At 41.7% G+C, this 10,682-nt stretch overlaps 1 pseudogene; it reads right to left on the bottom strand.

Moving 5' to 3' along the window:
- Window positions 1-6,092: 6,092 nt before the first annotated feature.
- Window positions 6,093-8,745, bottom strand: LOC113280468 (annotated as a pseudogene).
- Window positions 8,746-10,682: the final 1,937 nt, after the last annotated feature.

Here is a 10,682-nt window from a genome sequence, read left to right on the forward strand (position 1 = left end):
AAACAATCGATCCTTACCGAGTAATAAAAACACCTTACATCCGGCTTTCGCCGTTTCCAACATCAAAGTTTTGATCCCTGTTACACTAGATATCAAACAAGACGAATACTCTTCATGGGTTCTCCTATTTCAACTTCATCTTCAAGCGCACAACCTCCTTTTTCTTATAGATAGTTCTTCCCCCACACCAGATCTTGACGATGCCACCATCCTACAGCTTGACGCCCTATGCCGTCAATGGATGTTCTCCACCATGACCAAAGATCTGATGCTGACTGTTCTCAAAACTGGAAAAACTGCGAAGGATTTATGGGATCATCTCAAACGTCTCTTCCAAGACAACAAAGGAAACCGCGCTGCCAGCCTTGAAAGTAAGTTTGTCAATCTAAGATTTATTGACTGTAACAACGTTGATGATTATTGTGATAAGCTACAGGCACTCTCCAGTCGATTGAGTGACCTCGAGTTTCCAATGGATGAAAAACGACTAGTTATCCAGCTTGTCAATGGACTTCCGGAGGAATATAATACTGTTGCCTCCTTCATTCAACAATCGATGCCATCGTTTGACACTGCTCGATCTCAACTACGCACTGAAGAGATTCGCCGTGAACATCAATCTACATCAAATACTCATGCTGCCCTTGCTGCCGGAACACCGCACACCTCCCATCACCTTCCTGTTGTTGCACAGCGTCATCAACAAAGTCTGGATCGCACAGCGCCGTTGCTTCCAAATCCAACAGGCCCAGTGCTTTCTCAACCGCAGCTCCCTACTGAATCGAACAGAAGCCCACTACTGCCCAACCCAGCAAGCCCATTTCCTCCTTACCCACACTGGGCTTATCCGGCTACTCCCTGGAACGTTGCTGCACCTGGCCCATATCCGGCTACTCCCTACTGGGCTTCTCCCTGGAATGCTGCTTCACCTGCCAGCCGCGGACGAGGTCGCCAGAACCGTGGTAGAGGACGGGGTCGTGGTCGCCATCCTACTGCCGGTCGATCACCGCAAGCCTACATTGCTCCGACCACAGACTACCTACAACCGTCAGATATCGCCGAAGCCTACAGCTCTATGAGCATTCGGACACCTGATGATGATTTCTATATGGACATCGGAGCAACCTCTCACATCACCTCGGATCCAGGTACATTACAAAAAGTTTTTAATTCTAGTAATGTTCGTTCTATCTTGGTGGGAAATGGCAATAGCATTCCGGTAACTGCTAGTGGCTCTAAGTACATAAATCTTCCAACTCACACCCTTCACCTCAACGACACCCTTGTCGTCCCTTCCATCATCAAAAACTTAATCTCTGTTCGAAAATTTACCACTGATAATCATGTGTCTGTTGAATTTGATCCTTATGGTTTTTCTGTGAAGGACTTGAGTTCGAGGAAGACTATTCTCCGATGTGATAGTTCTGGGGAGCTCTATCCCATCACCACCTCCGCCGTGCAATCCTCTTTTTCGCCACCACCTCACCAATATTCTCTTGCCGTATGCTCACCTACCGTTTGGCATAGTCGCCTCGGCCACCCTGGCAAAGCTGTCCTCGATACTTTACGCACAAAATCTTTTATTCAATGTAATAAGGATAATTCTCCAATCTTTGTCACTCTTGTCAAATTAGCAAACATGTTCGTCTTCCCTTTTATGACTCTCAGTCTACTAGTATTGCTCCTTTTGATATTATTCATAGTGATTTATGGACGTCTCCGTTGAATATAGATACGGGATTTCGTTATTATCTTCTATTTCTGGATGATTTCACCAATTATTTATGGGTTTTTCCACTAAAATTAAAATCCCAAGTCTTCACCAAATTTTTGGAATTCCAATCTTTTGTTCAAACTCAATTCGAACGCCAAATTAAATCATTCCAATGCGACATGGGTCGCGAATTTGACAATTCCACTTTTCACAACTTTTCTAGTAAAAATGGCATGGTTTTTCGCTTCTCGTGTCCTCACACATCATCTCAAAATGGTAAGGCTGAACGCATGATTCGCCGAATCAATGATATCACTCGTACTCTAATGTCTCATGCCTCGTTCTCCCTCCCAAATATTGGGTTTATTCTCTCCTTATGGCTGTCTACCTCCACAACATTCTTCCTACTAGACTCCTCAATTTCCAATCCCCAATGTCCATCTTATATAGACGCCAACCCACATATACTCATCTTCGCATTTTTGGTTGTCTTTGCTACCCTAATCTCTCCTCCACCACACCACACAAACTTGCTCCTCGCTCCACTAGTGTGTTTTTCTTGGTTTTCCACCCAATCATCGTGGTTATCGTTGTCTTGACATTTCCACAAACAAAATCATTATTTCGAGACATGTCACGTTTGATGAGAACGTATTTCCCTTCTCTATTTCCTCTTGTCCAAGCTCTTCCCATACTCACGACCCACAAACCCATCCTCTCTATTCATTCCTAGATTCCTCCACCTATCCATCACCTGTGCCTTCAAATTCTGTTGAGCCTGTACCCACGCCCATTCCGCTCCACCTCCTGAACAAGGCCCATCTCCTTCGACCTTGTACACTCCTCCACACCGCAGGCTAGCTTATCCCTCTCAGCCCATTTCCACCCAGCCCACTTCCACTTCTACTCAGCCCACTTCTACTCAGCCCATTTCCACTCAACCCACTTCTCCTCTGCCCACTTCTATACAGCCCATCTCCCTCGACAGCCCAACAACCTCACAAACTCAGCCCATCTCTGTGCCTGCCTCTTCCAGCCCACTTCACCAAGCCACACCTTCCTGCCCACAGCTTCGAGCGGCATCCCGTCCAACCACCAGGGCCTCCCGGGGCATCTTCCGTCCCATCCAAAAACTCAATCTTCATGTCCAATCCACAATTCCCATTTCCCCTCTTCCCCGTTCTCATCTTTATGCACTTAGGGACCCAAACTGGAATGCTGCCATGAAGAACGAATATAATGCTATGATTATGACCAACACTTGGGAGCTGGTTCCTCGCCCTAGTAACGCTCATATCATTCGGTCAATGTGGCTTTTCCGTCACAAGTTTCACGCTGACGGAACTTTGCAACGTTACAAGGCTCGACTAGTGGCCAATGGCAAATCTCAACAGGTTGGAGTTGATTGTTTTGAGACGTTTAGTCCGGTTGTTAAACCAGCGACTATACGCACTGTACTCAGTATCGCAACATCTCGTTCTTGGGGCATTCGTCAACTAGACGTCAAAAATGCCTTTCTTCACGGTGATCTCTGGCTGAAACAGTATATATGCATCAACCACCAGGTTTTGTTGATTCCGCTCATCCTGATTATGTTTGTCGCCTCCGTAGGTCTCTTTATGGCCTTAAACAAGCCCCTCGAGCATGGTTTCAAAGGTTTGCACAATTTATTACTGGTTGCGGTTTTCGTGGAAGTGTTTGTGATCCGTCACTTTTTGTCTATCACTCTGGTTCGGACACTGCATACTTATTATTATATGTGGATGATATTGTCTTAACCGCTTCTAATGATGCACTTTTAGAGCGTTTCATTGGGTTGATGAAATGTGAATTTGCTATGACTGACCTTGGCGCGTTACATCAATTTCTGGGTATTACTGTGACTCGCTCAGATTCAGGATTATTTCTATCACAGTCCTCATATGCACAAGATATTATTGCTCGTGCATCAATGACGAACTGCAACCCAGTCACTACTCCTGTTGATACACAACCGAAGCTCAGTACTACATCTGGCCCTCCACTCGAGGATCCGACTTTATACAGAAGCTTGGCCGGGGCTCTTCAATACCTGACGTTCACCCGCCCTGATATTTCATATGCCGTGCAGCAGGTTTGTTTATTTATGCATGATCCCAGGGAGATACACATGCAAGCTATTAAGCGTATTCTCAGGTATCTTCAAGGCACTCTTGATCACGACTTATTTCTCTCCGCTTCCCCTATCACGGGCTTGACTGCATACTCTGATGCTGACTGGGCGGGTTGCCCGGACTCTCGTCGGTCGACATCTGGCTACTGCATCTTTCTTGGAGACAACCTGATTTCTTGGTCGTCCAAACGACAAGCTACTGTATCTCGTTCCAGTGCGGAAGCCGAATACCGAGGAGTTGCCAATGCCGTTGCTGAAACTACTTGGTTACGCAACTTACTTCTCGAGCTTCACATCCCTCTACGTCGTGCCACAATTGTCTACTGTGATAACACTAGTGCTATTTACATGTCAGGGGATCCTGTCCAGCACCAACGCACTAAACATGTGGAGATTGATATTCATTTTGTACGAGAGCGTGTACGTATCGGTGAGATTCATGTTTTGCACGTTCCTTCTGACAGTCAATATGCAGACATCTTCACCAAGGGCCTTCCTCGAGTATTGTTTGTTCGTTTTCGTTCTAGTCTTAACGTGTGCTCCTCTCCCGTTATGACTAAGGGGGTGTAATAGACAATATATTTCTGTTACCTTATTTATCTGGGAGAATATACGATATGCAATAAAGTCTCCCAGATTTTCCTGTAACTCTATTTATATGATTTTATGGAATAAGAATAACCAACGGATTGATTAACATCCGATATGAACTTCCACAATTTGTATCTGCTTTTGTCTTTTCGCTGCACATAGAAAGGAAGCACTTGGGTATTAGATTTGACTCTCAAAAACCAGAACAGATAAACAAAAGATACAATGAATTACCAAATAAATAAAAGCAAATTTCGATACTTACCATTCGCTATCTTTTCATATCCATCATGCAGTTTTCTTTTGGAAATTTCAAATTTTTCATTCCAGAACTTGTCTTGTTCATCAAGGTTAGGTGACGACATCTTCTTTTCTTCTTCATGGTCGGCTGGTTTCAGCACTTCTTTCAACACCTTCAGTTGCTTTCCTTTTCCGGTATTGCAATTTTCTTTTTGTTTTTTATTTTCATAATATCTTGTTGGTTTTGTTTTTTCATCAAAATCATCTTCTTTGTCAAAAAAGTTTCCAAGGTCTGTATTAACATTGTTATTCATCATTGACGACAAAAAATCTTCATCTTCCATGGGAGGAATCAGAAGTCCTTCTTCTTCTTCACTCATATAACCAAATAGATCTTCATGTAGCAACCCACGATCGTGTGAATGATCTTCACATGCCATAACTATTATTAAAATAAAGAACAAAAAAGAGATTTAGAGAGAAAGAGTTTATAACAAGAAAGCAAGTTATTCTGCAGTTTCAATTGGTATATATAAGTTTTCTACGTTCATAGTTCGATCAGAAGTCGGTCTCAAGTAATTCAAATACAATTTGGTTTGGGAACTTCTCAAATTAGGGTTTCTACATCCATAGTTCGATCAGAAGTCATTCACAAGTAATTCAAATATAATATGGTTTGTGAACTTCTAAAATCAAGACCTTAAAATTTACTTGCAGACTTGGTAAAACTTATTTTTAAAATGTCACCCGTTATAGAAACAGGGCCAACAATATTATTGGCTTCGAAAGCGTGTTCGCGACATCTTATGTTTCCGATAAACTTAACGAGCATTAGATTCTTTTTTTTTTTTTGGCGAACTTCATGTTTTTTGTTAATTCGGTATGTCTCAAACCAAGCTGCATTAAATGAATACAGATTCCCTAGTTTGTTAAAATTTTATTGTCATCACAAATGTGCTTAGTTTAAAGATTGCCTAATTTTTGTTAAAAAATCAACAAACTTAGGTTTTGCATCAAATGGAAGGTAGTACTAAATCCGTTTGATTTTTCTTTTTTGCAAATCGATTCAAGTAAACTCTTTTTGCGAATATATAATTTTATTGTTCTCATGAGGCACGAAACGAACTGGTTTTTCCTGAGGGAACCAAAGAGAAAGCTGTGCATGATTCCCTATCGATCTAGATGTACCTGGTTTAAATAATTACATTGCATTCAAAGACATCATTGAATTATTCATAAATGTGACACGAATAAAATTCCGAATGGATTTATATTTCATTATATTACTGAACATTTTATTTTTATGCAGAAAGCACTTGACAGAGAGGAAGAAGAAAACAGCAGAACATTGAAACGAACAAATTAAAGTACGGATACTTGATCAAATCCATGTCCTCACAAGTCGTCCAGTTGCATGCACTCATGGTAATCTGGGTTTTCCCTAAGGATGACAAATCCTTCAAGAATGGGTGAAAGTGGAATGTACTTGTCAGTAGCAAGCTCCGCTCTATCACCCGCAGCTAAAAGAACTGGCGTTGAGTGTGTCTGGAATCCGGTGATTGTCTTGGGTCGACCAGCCTGACCAACCACGTCAACAGCTTGCCCAACTCTTACAGACACTGATAAAGGTTTTTGATTCTCATCTACAGTCATTAACATTCTTGGCTTCATGGCTAGAGACAGAAAATAAAGGACATAATGGTACTTGCCGAGAATGAAAGATTTCATGTCAAGGCAAGTATGGAGCATTATGATTAATCCAGCAAGCGACGTTGGGGAGAGCAAGAACCGCTCGGAATGGTAAGGAGAAAGTGTGAGTAAACCCTTCCCCATATGTACGAGACCTTGAGCAATCCGTACGCCAAATAAGAGGCTGGCGTCTTTGGAATAATAACTTGAAAGATTACGAAGCATGCCAGCTATACGAGCATTGTTCGTACCAGCACCTATCAACCCCAAGGATATAGTGGCCGCCATTGCTACTTCTGAGTCTGCGTCATGGCTAAGCCTGCTTAATGTGTCCATAACATTCACCTTTGGGTTTGAGACGCAGAAGAGACCAAGAGCCAAAGCGACTGCCCGACCGGTACTCTGCTCTCCATATTGCAGCATGTGCTCTAGTGATCGAATTGCCATATCAAGTCCCAGTTCTTCTGCCATTGCTATCATAGCTATTCCAATCACAGCAGGTCCTAGATGGGTCTCACCCTTCTCAAGATGTTGACCACATTCCCCCAGAAGTTGCTGAATCTTGAGGACATTCCCGGTTCCAGCATAGGCACAGGATAATAAAGTCATATCACAGTATTTCCTTATCTTTTCATGAAATGTCTTGGAAACTTCTGAAGTAGCCTCTACATTTTCCTGCTTCCCGAGATACAGTAGACCAAGACCAAGCGGTAGAAGTCGAGTGAGAGGCTCCCCAAGTTCAGCCTCATTACGATCCATCAAGGCCAAGATAATTGACTGAGCTACATCTTCGTTACACGAACCCACGAAGACCAAGCCCAATGAGATTGCAGTAAATGCTATCACATCCAATGGTGCACTTGAATCACCGAGAACCAGAGATAATTGCTGATAAATCTGTTCATTCTGGGTTCCTGCATATGCTAAACCTAGCCCCATAATTGCTCCAATGCGGACTGATGGATCTTGTTTATTTATATAGTCAGAAAGAAGTGCCATTGCAGGATCACATTCGTGTTTAATACCAGAATTCACAATCCCAACACCTAATAATGCACCAGAGATGACATGGGTATCATCGCTGTGGAAATACCTATCAAGTTGTGAAAGCCCATTGTCCACATCCCATGACAAAATCATACCCAGACTTGCTGCTGCACTAGCCTTGCCATGTTCCTTATTCTTAAAAAGCCAGCTTCCTGTAGTGCCACCACCACTTGAAGCATCTGAAGGAATCATCAACTTATCCTGACCAAAACCAGCATTGACAAATGCATTCACAAATGTAGCAGCTAAATTCTGCCTGGCCGAATCAACACTTGCACCAGCAGCAACCCCGCCGTCAATCAAATGCGTCTTGTAAATATCTTCAGGAGACTTAGGTTCCATAAGATCAATGTCACGAGCAAGGTTGAGATAACCTTCACTTAATTTCATATTGTTGATTATTTCCTGACACGACTCCCTTTCGTCATCATCCCAAACCATATTCTCATCCAGCACAAAGTGAACACCATGCCGTGCAAGTATATAACAAAACTGCTTTTTTTGTTGAATATCAGTACAGATAGTAAACAACTGCTTGACATACCTCAAATTATTCAGGCGGATTGCAACCCAAAGAGCTAAAGCATATGCACCGAACTTGAGATAAATAGCATAAGCTATATCTAGAACCAACTGATCATCAGGTGCAGGTAGCTGAACGGCCACACTAGCAAGGTACATGCATATCTTTTTGTAATTCGCAGCGTCAATTAACAAATCAAGGTCCTCAACCTCCATTAAAAGATCTACAGCTTCAGTCTCGGCATTGTGCTTCATGTTGAATGCAACAATTTGTTGCACAAGCTCCATCAAATCTTCCGTTGGCACATCTTGATTCTGCTGAAGTCGCATCTTGTATTCTTGTGAGTTTTCTTCCAGCAAGGTTACGGACGTATTCATGACCCCACGAACAAACATCGCCCGGTGAACCCGACAATCTATACCTAAGGCTCTCCCGTTCTCCTTCGGCAGACATGGTCATAGCCAAAACTGATAGTATGTCAGCGAGATATCTCTTCAATTCTGAATCACCTCCCATTGTTGCAAAATAAGTTTTTAGGGTTCCGTAATGTGGCCTGAGAAATTTAAGTGGTTTCGGCACAGAAGTCATTGAGCTAGTTGAGTTCCGAATCTCATGCCGCATACTTTCTAACGCTAGTTTCTGCACCCCAGGCTGTGGATCTTGAACCGTCTCAACATACAGCTCCAGTTTTTGCTTAAGAGCCAGATCTTCATCTGACAATAAGTCTTCATCTTTCTTCTCAATCTTCATCTTCTTAGGATTCGTAGGATCTTTTGATGGTATTGTCATCTTCAAAAAAAAAAACCTCCCTATCTTCAACAGATCACGAAACAAAGTATTTATATGTGTTTTTGTCTTCTGGGACAAGAAAGAGAGTCCAATTTGGAAATCAATTTCCTAGTTTGGCGAAGAGCCTTAAAAATTTGTTTCTCGCCTTACTTTCCACATAAAGTACTATAAGGGGGTCTAATAGGTATTTAACAACATCCTAGCTCGGGAAACAAGCCCCTAAAATCACTCGGTTTCCCAACCCTAGGTGGTTTCTCTATTGAGGTTCCTTGGGAGGAAGGTAAGTTGGTAGTTTCTAATGGTGGCATTGTGATTTTTTTTTTTGATCGATCGATCAGAGAGAATATATTAAGAGCAGACAAGCCGTGTGCAGGTACATACAACTAGAGAAGAGCATAAATTCAAAAACAATCGTAACCCGAAGTTGGAACTAAGAAAACATTACAAACATCTAAGAACACAAACAAGGTCAATAGAAGAAGACTCATCTTATTGTACCTTAAATTCAAAAAGCAACTTACAAACCAACATAAAGAATACTATCAAGTAGGATATTCTTCAACATCCTCTATGGTTAAATCATCATGATTTTTCACATGATCCTGGAACATGTTTTGACGATCTATTTTTCGAGGGGGAAGTCTAATCCCCATGAAGAGCCATATTCCAAAAGCTTTGTTGTTGATATCTTTTTAGGGATTCCAGAATTTTGGGGCTTTTTCTTTTTCGTACTTAAAGTACCAGTAGGGAACATACCTATCCCTTTAGCTTTTAAACTCAATTTCTTGGAAGATTCTAGATTTGGCTCGGATGATGATGACTTCGATATGCTTATCTCCGAGACTTCCACAACTAATTGATAAGTGGCAACCTCTTCATCTTTTTCGAAAACATGGAATTTGTTGACGTTCTCAAACCCAGGAGGAACTGACGGGCCAGTTGACGAGGTACTTGCCCCTTCCATAACTTGTTGAGCATTTACATCCAGCTTAATACCTTCTTGGATTTTCTCCACCGAAAGAGCTTCTTTGTGTTTCTTGGATCTCTTTTTTTTCTTCTTAAAAATCTCCAAAGGAGCATTAAAAGCTTCAGTGTCTGTATGCACTTCTTCATTGTGGACATCACCATTACCCACACAAACTTGATCCGGAATCTTATTAACTAAAATTCTAGAAGAGCATGTAACATCCAAAACTCCATCATTATCTATGTTTTCATTCTCCATACCAATATTATCTCCAACCGGTGTGCTTATCTTGCTAACAGGATTTAGAACACCCAACACATCATCATTTTTCGTTGCCACTGCCTTTGGAGGATGTTGAATTTTCTTAGATATCCAGTGAGCTTTCTTCTTCACCCCTTTTACTGAGCAGTAACTAGCATTGTGTCCAAATGAGCAACACTTAATGCACTTAGAAGGATGCCATTGATATTCCACAGGCAAGTCCATAACATGAACTCCATCAATCCACAGAGGAATCAGACTAGGAAATGAGAAATTGAAAAAGCGGGGGTCTAACGACACCACCCAATATTTCGATTAACAATCTGTATGGACTAACTCCGAAATACTTTGCTAGAGAATCAACTAGACAGTCAGACTCAATCTAGATAAAAGTATCTCAAGGAGTTAATATCTCTCTCTTGTTTTTGATATTACTTAAGCTAATAGAAATCAACGAGTCCTAATCAAAACACAAGGAATACTTGGACGGTACCAAAGACCAATATCCAAGGATCAATCAATAACCAAAGGTTGGATTTCCAATTGATGATCACGAACCCACAACCTGTATTATTTCAATTATATAAAATATAATGCGGAGAAGAAATAACACAGACACCAGAAATTTTGTTAACGAGGAAACCGCAAATGCAGAAAAACCCCGGGACCTAGTCCAGATTGAATACACACTGTATTAAGCCGCTACAGA

Source organism: Papaver somniferum, chromosome 5 (assembly GCF_003573695.1).
Source record: "Papaver somniferum cultivar HN1 chromosome 5, ASM357369v1, whole genome shotgun sequence".
NCBI lineage: Eukaryota > Viridiplantae > Streptophyta > Magnoliopsida > Ranunculales > Papaveraceae > Papaver > Papaver somniferum.